Here is an 18,284-nt window from a genome sequence, read left to right as displayed (position 1 = left end):
CATTGTAAGCAAGTATGCTTGACATCTGGGTTGAATGGCTGATAGTGGCTAATAATTATTGTGATTTTTTTGGAAAATTGCAAATATTCATGTAAAGTGTATTGTGGTGACTGACCCTGTAGTGCCTGCGTTTGGACTAGAGTGTTTTCCGTTGAAAAAGTATCATTTTTCTACCTTTTTATCTCGGTGTTGGAATTTGTAGCAACTAATAATATCGAGGTCATTATTTGCAATGGCTGAATTGTGAAGGTGGGTGTTCTCATGTAATATTATTGCTTAATTTTTTGTGTTATTTAAGTTATAGAAGTGCTTTCAGTTATTCGATAAATCTTATAGATATGTTTTGTATTTATACATGAAAATATAACCAAACTTTCATGGATCACATCACCTACCAAACGTAGACGGCCTTGAATCTAATCTAGTCAATTCAATGTCATTTGTTTATCAATAATTTCGTCTTTTAATTCAACTGCTTACATTTTTCTATATAATGTGGCATGTTTTGAAAACGCAAACACCTGAAATTGATTTTTGGCAGTAAATATTTTGACATCATCAATGTCTGAACTCTGAAACAATCTGTAATTTGTAGCTATCCAGGTAATGCGCAAAATTATGTTTAATATTCATATTTAACTAAGGTTTAATTTCGTCAAGCTAATACGGAAATACATCATGTAAGTCGTTACAAAAATAACAGAAAAATAAATAAAACAAACTCGAATACGTATTAACTACTTAAAATGTGTGGTAACAAGGAGGATATTTTTATAAATTATTAATTAAGCACATTTTTTGTATTATAGGTACCCAGGTAGGTATGTAATTTTACTAAGGCTTTAATAAGGCTTTTCTAGGTCATTAAAATTTAAAAGTGATTTGCGGTTATTGATGCTAACTAGGTAGGTGTCCCGTACCCCGCAAATGAATACTGGCGTGATATGATAACACGAACGATCTCAAAATAGAAAAGCGTTTCATTCGTAAATCTGCAAGTCGGAAGGGGCTGCTAGTGGTAGAATATATTTTATAATTTTCCGGATAGCGACCACCGTACCCAAGATGTTAATACCCGCCATAATGGACCACGTAAGAGTGTTGCGTTCCGGGATCAGCCTGTGTATATCCGGTTCCAAGAGTCTGGCATAATTGTGTCGATTGCCGAGGGGTAATTATCTCTCGTCAGTGGACATTCTACTGGACCCCACTCCATTTACCCTCAGGTGCAGTGCGAGCACTTTGCCGTACTCGTATGAAAAAAAATCATGTGTCTTGAGCGGATTTTTGGACGGTCACGCGTTTGGAGTCCACTTCAAAAGTCTGCCTCTTTAGGACTAGTATTTTAGGCAATATGGCTGGAATTTAGCCATATTGCAGCGCCCGGTTTCGTTTGCAATCGTTAGAGGAAATCATATATAATTATATAAAGACAACAATTCTCAAACATGTTGGTGATGGGTGCAAAGAAATTACATAGCCCACCAGTGAGATGGAAAGCGGGGAAATTGGTATTGAGTAAAAAGTATAAAATCCAATCACGACGTATGGTATTCGAGACTCTATGAAAACATGTTGGGCGGTCTATGATGCCTAAATGCAACCATAAGAAAAAATAACTATAGCCTTGTTATTCGGCATTAGCTATTTTTATGTAAGGTAATATGCTTTTCGGCGACGATGTTACCTAATCGGATATTACAGTTCCTTGTCGGCTGAAGCACTCGTTTCTTCTATGATGTCGAAAGAATTCTGGCTGACAAGCTTTTGCGCTTAAGAAGGAGGGTGGCCGGGGTAGGGAGAAAAAGGATTCCATTCAGAAATAAAGACAATGAAATGATAGCAACAATAGCCCTGGTTCAACTATTTATACCGAATGAAAGTCTATGAATGAAGTATTTTTTTACATTAAAGCTTATGAAGGGGTTTAGTGTTTTCGTTTGGAGATACCATAGGCCTTCCGAAGTGCAACATCGCAATTAGCATAGGGTATTAAGCTAGTAAATTCTATTAAAAGCTGTTATTTAAATGATATATTGGAAAGAATTACTTTCAGCAAGTTAGCTCGGTTATAAAACCGATTACTGCAATAATTCATGAAATTAAATCTTGTACTTTCTTCCCCACAGACGGCTTAAGACATCGGAGACCGACATGCAAATGCGGCAAAACGTGTTAGATAAAAAGTTGCAGTAGGAAGTCATATATTGAACGAGGTAAGTGACGCAACAAATTTTATTATTGTAATAGGCGTCGGATTAAGCGTTGTCACGTGGTCAAATTTGCCTGTAGCATGGCTGGCTCGACATAGTGCCAGAGAAAACTCACGTATAGTGGCTTTACCGTGGTGCTTCATGCGCTGATTTTCCTTTATCCCAATTTTCCCTCTATTACGTCCGGTAACGTAACAACAATTCTTAGCAATAGGGTGTTTACGGGCAGTTAACTATCTAGGAACTTACATAGGTAAGTAATCGCACCCCTCCTCAAGTAATAGTTCCAAAGGAAGAGGCGGTGCAGGATGTAGGCATTGGTGGCCTTAGGGGGATGGGGAGCTGGGAGGTGCGAACGGGGCAAACGCCCGAGGCCTCGTACTTGCACAAGGGGCCTCGCGACGCGCTTTAGCAAAATCAGGGTGGCCTCAACTGCAGGTCGTTCCACCTACCGCTACCACTACCACATACGTAAAATAGAAATCGGGGGACGTTTTCTTTGCTTTCCCCGGAGCTTCGAATTACTTAAGGCTGCTACTGGTTGAGATTAGAACATTATCTACATTAATAAAATAGTCGTACACATCACAAATGGCTTGGACCGATTTCACTTTGCGTCCAATAGATTTCCCCACAATTTGCTGAAAATCTGATTTTGTATGGTAATATACTTAATATCTCTTTTCTAATGTGTATATTTAATTGTCTGGCACAAACATAGTTTATCTCAAAGTAGAATTTATTTTATCTTTCGAAATAAATACACTTGCTTCTAGCACATCGAAGTAATGTAGTTTTGATACTGACTATATTTCGTAATTACTATTAAGGTGTATAAATATGGAATGAGCTGTCTGGACTAGGTTAGTAGTTACTATCTGTCGGTTGCCAGAAAGTGACAGAAAACCAACGTGAAGTGACAGCTGCTCCATGCAATTACATGGATGTTGAATATCTTAATTCAATAGAAAGTAGCGTGTAGTAATGTGGCCGTAAAGTGAAATTACTGGTCACTGTTGCAACCAGCCTTCACAAGTAAGTCACTCGTGTTTACAAACAACACAACGTGACCGCGCCTGCGTGAACGCTGCGTCGACGACTGGCTGCCGTGACGCCCGCCTTGTGCATTATCTTTGGGTCAAACAAGCACCACTGTGACGCGGTATGCAGGACGCGAAATGGGAGCGACTGCAGGTTGAAACTATACACCTATGCGGCCGAGACAATGTCACGCTACTGACATTAGTAATTAAACACTGAATTGACTTATTCTTATGCCCAACACATGGTAAAGTTCAGATAAAGAAGATATCTGTAATTCTAGAGAAATAATACACAACGCTAGCATACTGTTCGCAGTATTTCGCTATTCCTATTAAATTGCTATAGTAAGCAAATATAAATTGTTCCATTGAAAACATGTATAGAAATATTATTTGTTGCACACTAACTAGGGATATAATTTGCTAAACGCCTATGTATTACATTACATACAAATGACGCTCCTAGTGCGCATTTTGTGTCCATACGAATTAAATCCTTATATTTACTACAAATTTTAGTGGCACCACTAGCTTGCTTAACACTAAAAAAAATACTACGAATAAGTAGGCCATAGAATTGAGAATTGCATTTACCATGGGATTTTCTCAAACGTTTCATAAACACTATCCTAACATGCCTGCAGCTTCCCACTCGTCTACACATGATTTTTCTGTACAAAACGCTTTTACCTATCAAATGACAGATTTTGATCAGATTCACAGTAGTATGCGCTACGATATGTTCACCGTCTTTCTTTGTGAAAATACTTAAAAGCCGAAAGTTATAGTAGGTATATGTACTATATTAAAGTGAGGTGATTGCAGATAAACAAGTAACATTACTTAATACCGGCTGTTTGTTTTACCTTTTAGATACACTGTATGTTGACGGAAATATAATCCGGGAAGTAAGTGCATTGATTTAGTACACTTATGATTTGTGAAGTGCGAAGAAATATATATCTATTCAACGGCTGCAATTGCAAAGGGTATACTAAAGATTGAATAATTTGTTACATTTTCATTAAATTGTAAAACATTCAGTACATTATTAAATAGAAGCTAAGCGAAGACTCTTACTAATAGTACAGGATAAACGAATTTTAAAAAAATCTTACATGTTCATCATTAAAATACCTCTCTAACGTCTTTATTTCATTGTAATAAACATTATGATCAAGGACACTGTCATTTACGCCGATATTATTTAACAAGGTAACCTCGATCCTGTTGCATATCATTAACTCACTGTATCCTATTGCTGTAGATAGCGTTTCCCAAGGGTGCGCGCGACTGTGCTCGGTCTTTGGATAATGCTTTAATGTTGTTTGCATAACTCTGTTATGTTGCATTCAACTTATTCATTATTTCGCAGAATTTGACGTTTGATGATTAAAGTTATCCATTGTAAATGTATTTATAAATTAAAATTAACGTTTCATATTGGGGTAATATGAAAAAAAAGCAATTATCACGCATTAGCTGCGGGAAGTTGTTAATATGCGCCACAAAAGACGTTAAACGCAGTTTCAAACTCAGCGGATATGGTGCGGTTCTTGTCTATTAGGTTACGATGAAAACATTCATGTAACAAAACGTCCAATTTCACACCAGCAAAATGTAGTTACTGTAAATAAAATGCCTAAGTAATATTTTAAGGATAAGATGTCAAAAGAACTCTGTTTAATTACACTGAGCGTAATATTCTACTGAACATGTTAACGTAACGCATTCCATTGGAGTGACCCTAGGATTCATCTACCTGCATCATAATATACTGTGAAAACTTTGTTAATCAACTTAAGAAAAAACTGACTTATTTAAAGGTGTTTTAGGTTTGTATAAAGAGGTTGCTCCTTTTTGCTTATGATCTGCATCGAAGCGGCGGTGTTTATGGGCGGCTGGATCAGGTGCCCCACTTGCTCGTTTTCTCTATATTGTCTTTATGTATTTGATGCACGCGTGCTCCCGCCGCTGCCGCCGTTCGATCCGTGCCGGAAATTACAACCGCGTGGCCTTCGCGTACTACGTGTTTACAGAAGATTATTTTAACTACAAATCAGGTGAGTTGTTTTTAAGCTGGGCGGTGCATTTGTACTTGAAGTAATGAACTTCATTCGTCTCAGCACTAAAGGATGACGAATAGTGTGTTTTACTTAATTCTATGGCATCGTCACACGTTCGAAATGCTCAGCCTAATAACACTTTAGGCTCGTCATCCTTCTTAGTAGAACAACTACTCGGATCTGGTTCTAAGCGGTAGAGTCGTAATTTTAATGTGATAATATAACGGTTCCAATTCCACCGAATCTGGACAGCGAGACATAGTTACTAACGTGGTATGTAATTTCATATAAATCTACCCATTAATAAACTTCGGCTAGATCCGCCATATATTGTTTATTTTATTGAATTAATATACGCAATAGACTCGTACATTATGTGCTCGCATTAGGATAGAAGTCATGGGTATCGGGAACGGTAAGGAACTTTCAGTTTCTTAATACTCAGATTCGAAACTAATATTTTTAGACAATTTTTCAGACATTCTTTTTATTTCGAAATCCTGGAAGCGTAGTAAAACCAACAATTTCAAAGATTCATGATTGTCTTAACAACATTAAAGAAAACGAAGTGAGATTAGAAATTGGTAGCACGGTTACATTATGTAGATTTCCGGATATTTCACATACCACAAGAAACACGACAGCTAACTATTACTGCACGACGGTTTTCCGCGACGCAGTGGTACCACCCAGTTCGAACCGGCATATTCATGATATGGAGAAACGTCTAAAGTGTGGCTCTAGTACTATAAAATATTAATACAGATGGTTTTTACGGCCGGTGATCACTTTGCGTCAAGTTATTGAATTTTTTGTTTGCCAATCTTTTGAAATATTATGAAGGTATAAAAAACCATATGATTCTATATACAAGATGACGACCCTATTTTTCTACGTCACAGAGTTTGTTTCTCTTTTATTCATATTGAATGGTGTAAACATATTAATCAAAAATAATTTAACCTTATTTTGTTCATCGAGCTCCTTCATGACATAAACAACAATATAATAATGGTTGTGTATTTAAATTTTATTTATCGTGTAAAACACATTTAAAATGTACACAAAACCTATGTTATTGATAAAAAACGCACTTTGTTTACACTTTAAGCAAGTTTTATTAATGTCGCTTGCATATAGAACGCAAATTGCAACTATGTTTACTAGCACCGGAGACTTTCTATTCTGCCTTATATAACTATCACATTTCGCGGTGGTTTTCAAACAAAACATTGCGGCGGATTCAAGTTTTGCATTATGTGGTTTATTATTGGTTAAGTAAACATGTCATATGTTAACGATTTGAATATTTGCGATAATTTATAAGCGAAAACCCTCCAAAAATAACTAAGGATTTAAATATCAGGCTAACAATTAGTAACATATGTACGTTGTTCCACACAAGCGCAATCATTGCATCAGTCAGGTGTGTGCAATACGATTTTTAACGTACGAATCTGTGTCATAACGTATTAACAACTGTGTGAAGGTTTTGTTGAATGTATAAGAGTGGTCGAAACAATTGTCCAAGTGAAATCCAAGTAACATCACGTTTGGTGAGTGCGACGTTCGCTGGCGAGTGGAATGCGAGCGGGTTGCGCAACGTGTTTTGACGGCGGCGAAACGTTACTTCATTGCTTCATAAAGAGATTGCTTTCCACTTGAGTGTACTGTGTCAAGCAAAACAGGTCGTCGGACAGTCTCTTTGTCGGCGGTTGGAACGCGTTACACACTACAGAGATAGGATCCGTCTGCCCCTACATTATACCTACTTGTGGACGGAGCGGTTTGACTGGCTCTGTTTGCAATTATGATTGACGACTTATGTCCATACGGTCCAGTTGTATGTACGATAATAACTAATAATGTCTGAAATTATATTTTATGTTGCGGCACTCAATCTACCGTCTTGTTGATGTAGCAACGCACTTGCACTGTAAAATCAGCGAGGGTTTATTATAATTAATTGATGGCCTCAGCAGCGGAGACGACTGTGAAATGTCTATGGGTTTAATGCACAAACACCTATAATATAAAAGAAATATTTAGCGGGCATATTTTCCTGGTTTTGAATAATTCACAAAATATTGCGTCTTTATCGGATTGTGGGGCTTGAAATATGTGTAGATGTGTATACGCGCTGTTATAATTACTTTGAAAAAAAAAAATACATATTTGGATAGTTAATTACTTTCTAACCTTATGAAGTTATGTTTCTATAAGTTTTAAATCACCATTTTGTAGTTTGTTGTGTTCAAAATAGTTGATTCAAGGAATTATAAATATAACTGTTGTGTTTAAATGACGCATATCCCTGTTACACAATAACACATTGTTACCATATTCATTTTAAAGTAAGCTTCAGTTAGTTGTGTTGTCTTTAATAACTTAAAACTGTTGGTGTTTGTAAATAATGATTTTTTGTGTAAAGTGCATTTATAGCGTGAAACGTAAACATGTGAGAATAGTGTGAAACATGGGAAAAAAAGTGAGTCATATCTAGATTCCATGTTATCTGTTTAATTACATATTTGATTTAGTTTTACCTAAAATGACCTAAAGTAAATATGTAAATTCTAATTAATAATATTTGTTACTCAATTGTATACATGGCTTTGGATTTATTGACTAATTTCCTCGTCGATAATTACTCTTACATTATACGAATTCATATTCACCCTAGCATTATTTGATGTAATGTTTATCAAAATAAAACTATATACATATATAATGTCTCGAGGAAAAAAACAAATAAAACCGGTACGGAGCCAGCTGGTTGGATCCGGCTGAAAAGCGTTTTGACGGCCGCGGTGCACGCGCCGCGCCGACAGCCTTGCCAGAGGAGCCGTTTTTGCAAAACAAACACTGTTGCAATAACTAGACGACGATTGACTCTCTCTCGTTGCGCTGACAGAATGAATGTATTTTTTATTTATAGAAACCGGATTCTATTCAAGTGGTAACAGTAGCACTCGAAAATTCTTTATTTATAAAAGTAAACCGGCTTATTAAAATTAATAACCATTGCCGTTTTATGATCAAAGAATCCGTATATAAAATCTTTGTTACTTATCGGTTTTTAGTTATTAGCCATACAACATAATATATATAAACGTATGTGTGTATGTTACAAATATTAATAGTGACAATACACATTTGGAATGTTTCTTGTTTACATGGTGACTTTATAGGGCAACAACGTTCTTGATAAAAAAACAACGTTATATTTAGATACGAAAAATTCCACATTATAAATAAACTACAATACGCCTGTCAGTACTTACTATACTAGTCACTCAAAGAAGTGACGAAGCAAAGTGTAATAAACTATTTACAACGAATTTTATAAAATAGTGTTTGTTAGCGTACTGTGTCATCTATAGATATATGTCTTTTACCACAGAAAGTTTAATAGTAGGTACTACTACTACGTGTTACAAAATGTGGAGATCGTTTATTCGCACACCACACAAAAAAGGCTGCACAAGTTTCAGGCTGCGCATATCTAGTAAACAAATTAAATACAAAAAAATCAAGTCTGCAATATCAATTAAGCGAAGCGAATAATATTAATAAACTAACATTGGACGCAAACGCTCTCGCTGTTAGTAATTAATATGCTTGTTTGGATTGTCTCATTGAATTATTTTATTTATTTATTTATTAAATTAAGACGTTAAACAGATTACAATAAAAAAACTAAAAAATGTTATAAAATATACAAACAAAAAACTACATTGTATTCCTAAACTTTGCGCCCTTATACGAGTTAATTACTAAAAGTGCGGTCTAAGATAAATTAAAATTATTGAGTAGAGTATGGTTAGAAAATTCAAATAATAAAACAATAAATAAGTAACTATTTCCGGTAAATAGTTTTTTTAGACTTCTTGGGAAAAATAACAAGAATTTAGAGGGAGAAGGTTTTTGGGCTGTGAAACGAAGGATCTGGGTATGAGGTCTGGTCGGGGTGGTAAGATTTGTATGAAATGAGCTTTTTTTCGACTACGTCTTTGTTAATAAATGCATGAGAATAAGTGTGTATGTACGTTGGATTGCCAATGTTGAACATACTTTCACAACAGGTGACGTAATGTATAATGTTTTAAATTCTTTGTGTAATGTTGAGAAACATGTTTATACGTATTGGGTTGCATTATTCGGCATATTATTAAGTGATAATAGAGTCTTTACAATTGAATGCGGGCGGCTAACTTTAAAGGCCACAAATGTCGAAACGGTTACATGCTTACGTATTGCTATTTAAAGTTAGATTCCTTAAAATGACAGAAATATGGCAGTTTACGGCGTCTTAGTAGAGTTTGCTTTGGTACTAAGGACTATGTAATAAACCTTATTAACATTAGCTCAAATGATATCTTAAGTCACAGGTTATGAAGAATTTTGACACCTGAATTTCGTTTATTAAACAGCGTGGACTCAGCTGCGAACAAGCTCTTAACTGAGAGCTCAAGCTTTGTTTGTTAAATAGTTCAATATATTAAATGTCTACTTGAGCTCCTACTCAGAGGTGGGAATGATTTAGTAAAACGGCCCTTTGTAACATTTTAATATGAAATTTAAAAATCATGTCCAAGTACCAGCACGTGCCAAGTCAAAGGTAAAGTATTTACCGTATACATCTTTAAACTGAATAGCATTATTCGTTCGATAATTTAGCAATTTTGGAAAAAACAACGTATCTGTATTAAGAGTAATTAAATACCTAGTAAAATACCAGTATTAGAAACTTTGAATACATTCCTTATGCCTCCGTATTTCTTACGTCCCGTGAGATCATTAGATATTTTGACATGGCATCATTATTCATTACGAGTAAACAAAGCTTGTTTGAGTCAATCTGCATGTGAAACAAACACAAATTCATTATGATTGCATCACTCTTCTTAAGAAGAATGACGTGTATTGTTGTTTTTAAAGGAAGTAAGACCGAGTGAATCTCACGACTGCGCCCTAATCAACTGACAGGCGTCCGCGTCATTTGATGTTGGCGCCTTTGATATATTCTGTTTCACATTGTGAAGTTATTGCAGCTTACTGGCACAGTGAGTGGCATTCCTTGTTATGTTCTGTGAATCTTTGACCCGTTCGTCCGGGAGGTCACCGTCGCATCGGACACAACACACATTTGTAACCACAACTCGTTAGTTTTTTTGTTGTCTGGTCAAGATTAACATAATTATGAAAAGTCATGAATTAGTTGCCGAAATCCAGTTTCCATGAATAAAATTACTAAAAACGAGCTAAGGTTCTGCATGCTAACAATCTTATTTTGGTTTCGACAAAGTAAATATATAAATGAACGTAGTCATATCCTTGTTGCCTTAACGACATTTCAATAGGAATGTGGGAGGTTTTATTCCGCGCCGCTGAACACTCCACGGCCTAAATTCTTTAATGTTTACAATGTAATAGTATCTGAGCCGGTCGGCGCAGTCACATCCACACCGAGTGCCTTCAGTACGTCGCGTCGTGTCGCCTCAGTGTCGCTCACAAGTAGGCTAAGGTCACAAGCTTGTATTTTTCACACTTACGCAGTTCCAGTATTCAATGCAGACTCCGACTGCATTCTGCATTCATTCACCTATCCGCGGCTTGTTATTGTTATTTTAAATTATCTATTTTTAAAGCGTTTTAAGTTGTTTGTGTATGTTAAAATATCATTATGTGTATTTAATAATGGTAATTTGTTTTAAACAACTCTATTGTAATGTATTAATGTATGTTTGTCATGCTGTCATAGGCTAGTTAATAAGGATACATTTTGGCAAAATACCATAGACATACAATTTCTGGTAAAGGAAATCAATTTTTGAAAAAAGTACTATTGCAATATTTGTTCACATTCGAATTGGCTCTATGAGTATGACTCTCACGCATGATTTCACTAGACGTTGATGGGTTAGTTAAGTCCTTACACGCAGAAGTAACCAATGTGTAATTTACAAGTTACACTTATATTATTAACTACCTCTTCTATAGACTTCATCTCATTCCTCAAACGCGTAATGCAATCAACTTTGATACCTAACCTTGCGACAAACAGTCCTAACAGTACCTGCTCAATGTTTTTAGGACATAACAAACGTTCATCAGTTTTACTTTATACGACTTGTAATCGTCAATTATTGTATCGAACTAATCAAAATTTCAAACCCCCCATGAATTCATAGGAAAGGGTGGTGTTTTATGGAAGCGGGCTGGTCGGGGTGTGTTGAGGGCGGTGTCGGCCAACGACGGCAGCTCGGCGCGCCCGCATGAATCATGTCGTGTTATGTGCCCGGCCGACAGACGCAGCCGGTATGTAGGTCACCTGTTCGCGATGGTTTGTTTGGGTCCCCGAATTAGAATGTGTTAATAATACGACAACCTTTGCTTACCGTGTCCCGCCGCCCGCTCCGCCCGCATCTCGCTTCACTTTATTTTTATCACAAGCGCATCACTCTGTCTCTGATTCATTTAGATGAATGTCTTTGAACGCATATTCATAACCATCATTGGCTCGTTCAAATAAGCATATTAAGTTCCAGGAAACAGATTCGTTCATTATATATGGTAATTGTATATATGTTGTGCAGTTTATTTATTTTCCTGTTCAGTTCTTGAAGAGGAAACTCTGTCTCGAAATGTTTGATGTTAACTAATAGTTTGAAACCGGTAAACAATCTGTGGTTTTCACTGCTATCAAAGATTTGGCAAAGGTCGCGGATACGTACGCTGTGAACAGGAAAACTCCTTTAGTACTGATTTGATAAGCGATAAAATTTTGATTTACAAACTGTCTGTAAATGTGGGCATTATGTGAATAGTGTAAGTTTCCACAGAAACGTGCAGACGTTAATTATTGCCATGGCAAATTTGTTTTAAAATGTGTGTTGTTTTTTTTGCTTTGGTTGTGCCGCTCCGTAATAATGCTGCATCCGCTGGCCTGGTAGTGGTTAAATGGGTCAGTTGCCCACGCCGCCGCATCGTCCGTTTGTTTGGGTCCCGTTTATTGATCAAACACGAGCTCACCGACCAAGTCAAAAATGTGTGCGCACGCAGCATTCTATCTAGCTTCTTCGCTTTTGCATGATTTGTTCAATGCAGCACTCTGCTTGTTTATTTTTTCTACTACCGAGGTTCTAAGTTTTTCCTGTTTGTATGTTTGCGTAATGTATTTTATAGGAAAAAGTAACAAACTTATTCCTATAATAAATGTTTATAGTAAATAGCATGAGGAATGTAAATAAACTTTCATCCCGTAAAAATACCCATCGGGGGCGTGTCCAGTAAAGGATCATTATATCCTGACATACACTTACACTACATACGGTGATAATATGTAATTGACGGCGCGTTATTAATAGGTACTCTAAAAATAGATGTGGCATGTTAAAAATGATTCTCTATCAAGGAAGTAACCAACGTCACGCCGTGATAAAATTAAAAATATCGTAAATTGTTTACAGTGCCGCGAGTGGATGTATGAAATTTGTAAAATTACCCAGCGGCGTATTGACGTGCGCGGCGTGATGTTATGTAAACGAATGTAGGTTAGCTGTGATCTGCCAGTTGTGCTGCACCTTACACTCGACCTGTCCCCAGCGCAACTAGGCCACGGCTACTAGACGTCGTGCTCGTGATTACTGCCACAATTTCACTAGCACCACATGAATACTAACCGAAATACTACCACCGGTTACCTACTAACTTGATTAACAACATTTTGTGTTAATTGCATTGTGCAATATTGTAATGAAACACACAGAGTTAATGCAATATGCAATCAGGTATTCCCTCTGGAACGGGAAGGAAGTTCGAACAGAGGTTTGGTTGTAGAAACCGTTCCTTTATGATTGTTGTTACGTATTTAGATTAGGATTTTTTTTTCATATTTTTAACTTCACGTAAGGGTTAATAAACTACGTCACATGAATTTCATGATTTTTTACCACTCTACTCGTAGTTGTCACAGGTGGTTTTTAGAAGGGCGTAGAGATCACACACATTTGTGTGATCTCTACGGCCTTGGCGGGGCGTCACATGTTTTGCAATTTTACACCTAGAACTAACTGAATCAAAACAGCATTTCCAAAATGAAGGATTTGTTTTTCAATTAAAATCAACATCAAATCACGGCGGACGGAATTTGGCTCAAATGCGGCCAACGGCGAACGTCGCGTACGGCGAACCGCTTCGTGCGAGCAAGAATTCGCCATTCGCCAAACAAAACGAAGCTTATAGTATAGTCGGAGATAGAATATTTTAAAAGTTTTTCATTTAAGTACCATAAATGTATTGTGTTTTAATACTGTAGATTTTGACCTATGACGTCACAAAACTTTAACCTCTTGCTCTCTTGTCGCTGACTGCAAAATGCAAATTAAAATTAATTCCATAACGCAACTTCGCCTAAAACTATTATTTATTTCCTAGAGAAAAAAAAAACTAAAACTCCTTATTAAAGTGTAGTTCTTTGTGTCAGATATATCTGGAATGTTTTCTAACAACTTGTCTGTTAATCAAAGTGCGTGTGAAGCAAGGTTTCTGTTATACCTGTATAATATTCTTATACAAGGAAACAGTATTATTTGGGTAATAGGTAGATATTAACACATTTATTTTAAGTTATTCTAGGAGCTTCGTCGTAAATTCACGACTTCAATTGACTTGTTTTTTATAAATTACTTTGTTTAGTTCTTTCAAACTCAATGGATGTTAGTGGAACACAACGTTTAGACGATTTCTCGAAAAAAAATGTGTCTACTTTTATAATTAATGTAGAAATATGTGTGCCAGGGCCTACCCTTTCGAGGATAAAAGGCGTGAGTGTGTGTGCTAGACAAGGCGGTCAGTTATATTATAAACTAGGTATTAGCAGCTTCGTTCGCGTGAAAGACTGTCCCAGTGTTAAGTTATATCTGGGAAGTGATCTTACATAATGTATGGTAGGTCCTTCACACTGGTAAATGTAAATCCATTTCGCTCCACAATATCTTAGTGTCAATCGCAAAATTTTCTCAATATCTGCTCCTAAGGCATAACAAAAAATATTTTATACAAAATACCTAAATGGTACAAACACCTGTTCGACATTCCGCTCCGCGGAACACTGTGCACTGAAATTCTCACTCACTTCACAGATTAAATACTTAGATGATCTGTACTCAAAAGCGAAGTAAAGGCTTACGCTATAACCAGTATTCTATATTTTCTATATTATGACAAAGAAATGTAATCGTTTATTTGTTGGAACATTTGTGACATGACCACGTGGTATATAATTTATTTTGGACGTAAACCTTTTCTTATTTTAGTAACAAATAATACGCAACATTTAAATGTATCTACGTAGTTCGTAGTATGATCTGTTAAAGAATGTAATTTAGCGAGATTTTAAATAAATGCGCCATTTTTGAGTTCTCATGATTCATTTTTGTATATACGTCACGAACTTAACAAAACCAATTTAGACAGAAACTTGCGAAATATTTGCACACATTGTGCAACTCTTGTGGCAGTCAGTCTCATATCTCTTAACGTTTTAAGTGATCAGATAAAATCCTTCAGCCCAAATAAACATCTGCATCTGATTTGGCATATTCTGCATGATGTTTGACCCTGTGGTAAAACTTTCGAGGTGGCCTCTTTCCTCCTTCGAGGTTATCAAGGTGCAATAGTGTGTGTTTTAGTGACGAACTACATATATTCCCTTCCTTATCGTTATAATGTACCTATCGCCATTTGCACAATCTTATTAATCGTGTGATATTAGTCTATATTTACGTCCAAAATAAACCTTAATAAGAATGACGTGCTTCTAATTGAACACTTTATCCAAGCCATATAAAACATTACAATTTATCATTACTTAAACACGTGGGCCCACATAATATGTCAAGAGGGCTCAATACGCATGCGCTTCCATTCGAGTTTTGTCTATCCTATTTAGCAGGAGTTCGATCGCGTTACGTAGACTACGTGAAACGTAATCGTAAGTAGGTCGGTGGCTGTATGCGCGCGCAGGCTGCTGCCTCCCCCTTGTTGCCTTTCACCCACAGGCCGTCACTACGACGTCATTATTGATCGTGCACGTGGCGCCGCGCCGTAAATGACGTAGTGGCTGTCGCGTCCGGTAGTACACCCCCTTGACGGGGCGGCGGGGGCGGTTGAGGCGCTGGGGTGGCGCACACCACCCTCTCACCTTAACCCCAACCGACTGCCTCTGCACTGGCTTGAATAATAATTGCTTATACATTTATGTACTATCTTCAATGCAGTGAGGCCGCAAATTAAAGATACGTGTGGCCTCCGTAGTACTTACAGTTAATATAACTAGCTAATGTTCAACTATTTTAATCATTCAATAGTGTTTACTCTATAATAATATGATTATGTTTTTAAAACCATGTTTTTAATACTATCTTTAAATAAATTTATTTTATTATTTGCCTCTTATGGTACATAAGTTTGCTATGGCTAACAAACCCGCTAGTTTACAATTTCATTTCATCAACATTGTATCCGTCTTGTAGTAAACACGCAGTATTATCCAGGACATTTGTCAGAGAAAACCTAACATAGGGGGAAAACTTCATCATATTTTAAAACTATATAAGCTTTTATCGTTGCATTAATTGGCAGCTATATTTTGGGAGCTATGTAAATATTATAATTTATATTAAAGCTATGAAAAATATTCTTATTTATATTCTTTGGTCATTGATAACCACATAGATATAAAGAGCTTGTTTAATTTCTCCAAGTGTTTTTAAAAACTATTTTTTTCATCACGTGCTTTCAAAAAATACCCACTATATATCAAACTCTATATAAAATTGTGATAAACATCTGCGTGTTATATATATATGGGAAAGGGATGCTAACTTAATGTATGTTTTAATAATATATTTAGTTCTAAGAGAGTCTGTACTAAATATTGTATTATGCAATTTATTATTTTAAACTAACGTTTCACATTCCTCTATTTACCACCTTATAATTTACAAACCAAATGACTAATAAAAATCCATTACAGCACAAAATAATTTTTATCGAATTATCAATTGGTTTGCGGCAAACCGACGTCGTTTGAAGCAACTTATGAATTGTTGTTTGCATTCTTTAATTACATACTCGGAACTGATAACGTCATAACGGATTTCAATATGATTTCTTTTTATAGCCTATACGAAGAATTGACGTCAACGTGTTATAGCCCTTCACTTGTACACGTTTCACGGTAATGTTCTATTTACGTAGATTTATGATTTTCTTGACATTATGTAATCGGTTTTCTTGATTTCCCAACAAGTTTACGTACGTAATTCATGTGATAATTGCATGTTTTTACATAAAATGAGGAAGTTTTTATTCAAAATGTGATATTATTTTACTGATTTTTAGCTGTGGCTAGATTTGTGCTGGTTAGTCAGAAGGTATGGCGCGGCGGCTCTATGAGACGAGAACAGCGAAAAGCCGATTATGTTTTTGGATTATTGTATATCTGCGTATAGACTGTCATCGTACCCTGGTGGGTATTAACATTCTCACACTTGGGTAATCGCTTTTTTTTTCAATTAAATAATAACCTATTTACTAAAATAGTATTTCAGTAAAAAAATGCTTCTTTCATACTATGGACTCAATGAGTTTAACATAAAAAAATATATATTTTGTCATTAATTTCAGTTGTAGCTACAGTTATAAATGACGCCCTAATGCTTTCCGTCACATATTTCTGATGATTTATTTCATAATAACACAAAAAAAAAACCGTTTCTCTAAATAAATGATTTGAAAGACTGTTGAAAGTTTTGATGTTTCTGCGGTGATTTAGTTCATTATAATTGTTTGTAGGACATGCATAATTTACTAGTGTTTACGTGCATCATTTATAAGTCGCCCTTGGTAATTAATCACTTTTAACTGTTAATTCTTTAAATACGTTTTGGCGACGACCTTGAATGGAACCTGGGGCATAAACATTGAAATGACGATAATATTTTTTCTATGTAACCAATTTTAAATAAGCACTGTCGTCAGTGTGAATATCCTTGTATTTATGTAAAAAATGTAAGTAATAGCTCGCTGTGCGCCCAACAGGAATTCCCAATGAATTTTATATCAATCGTATTAAGGTCACTGATTGAACTGATTTAGTTCCAGATTTATTCTCTAATGGTCCACTAAGGGGAAGAAAAGGTCCTTCTGAGTTCTAGGTATTACAAACTTAATTTTATATAATTTAGTATCTTACTATACTCGTTGCCAAAACGTTTTTTAGGTCTCGATCTGTATAAATTTGGACATCAGGAAATGCTATATTTACAAACGTCCTGTATGAACTTAAATGCTTAGTCTCCTGGAAGACTTTGCCATACGTTGTATACAACGACTACATACAGTCCGAGCATTGTGTGTAAAGGCTAGTCAATAGACACACGTAACTGACGGATTAGGTGTGCCCTACATAACGCCCTTCGTTTTGCTCTACACAATGCATTCGACATGATTTACGGAATGTTACACTTGTAGTGCTGCTTCTCAATCGCTATAAACCTCTTAAACTGTATGATTCCGAGGTTTTCTATCACAGTATGGCTGTTTGCCAACGTATTAACCTCTGCAGCATAAACAAATATTGATCATGCTGTATTCACAGTTTTCAGCATGCCATGCGATGTTTTAATCTGTCTATTTTAGAGTTTAGTCAAATGCAAATATGTTGGAATGCTTATTTTATGTTTACAAATATTTAAAGAAGCGTTTTTGTATGTTTTGCACGTGGAAAGTTTTTGCTTGCTCATTTTTATACGCGTAAATAGGTGCATTATTGCGTAATTTTATCGTAAAACTTGAAATATTTACGTTTGTCGTGTTCTGTGATCGCGTTTCGGACCGTGAGGGCGATATATATTATATTTTTGACTTGAATAGATAGCCACTCGCCTAATATT

The 18,284-nt window shown here is 36.0% G+C and overlaps 1 protein-coding gene across 1 annotated transcript in view; it reads left to right on the top strand.

The window, feature by feature from the left end:
• Positions 1-18,284, top strand: part of LOC115451287 (3-phosphoinositide-dependent protein kinase 1) — a 64,577-nt gene continuing 46,293 nt past the window's right edge. The window contains exons 1-2 of the mRNA XM_030179577.2: positions 1-249; positions 2,130-2,216. The gene's annotated coding sequence lies outside the window, so the exon portion shown is untranslated. The remainder of the gene's footprint in view (positions 250-2,129; positions 2,217-18,284) is intronic.

Source organism: Manduca sexta, chromosome 15 (genome assembly GCF_014839805.1).
Source record: "Manduca sexta isolate Smith_Timp_Sample1 chromosome 15, JHU_Msex_v1.0, whole genome shotgun sequence".
NCBI classification, from domain to species: domain Eukaryota; kingdom Metazoa; phylum Arthropoda; class Insecta; order Lepidoptera; family Sphingidae; genus Manduca; species Manduca sexta.
Note: the sequence above shows the minus strand (reverse complement) of the source record. Positions and strands in the feature narration are given on the sequence as shown.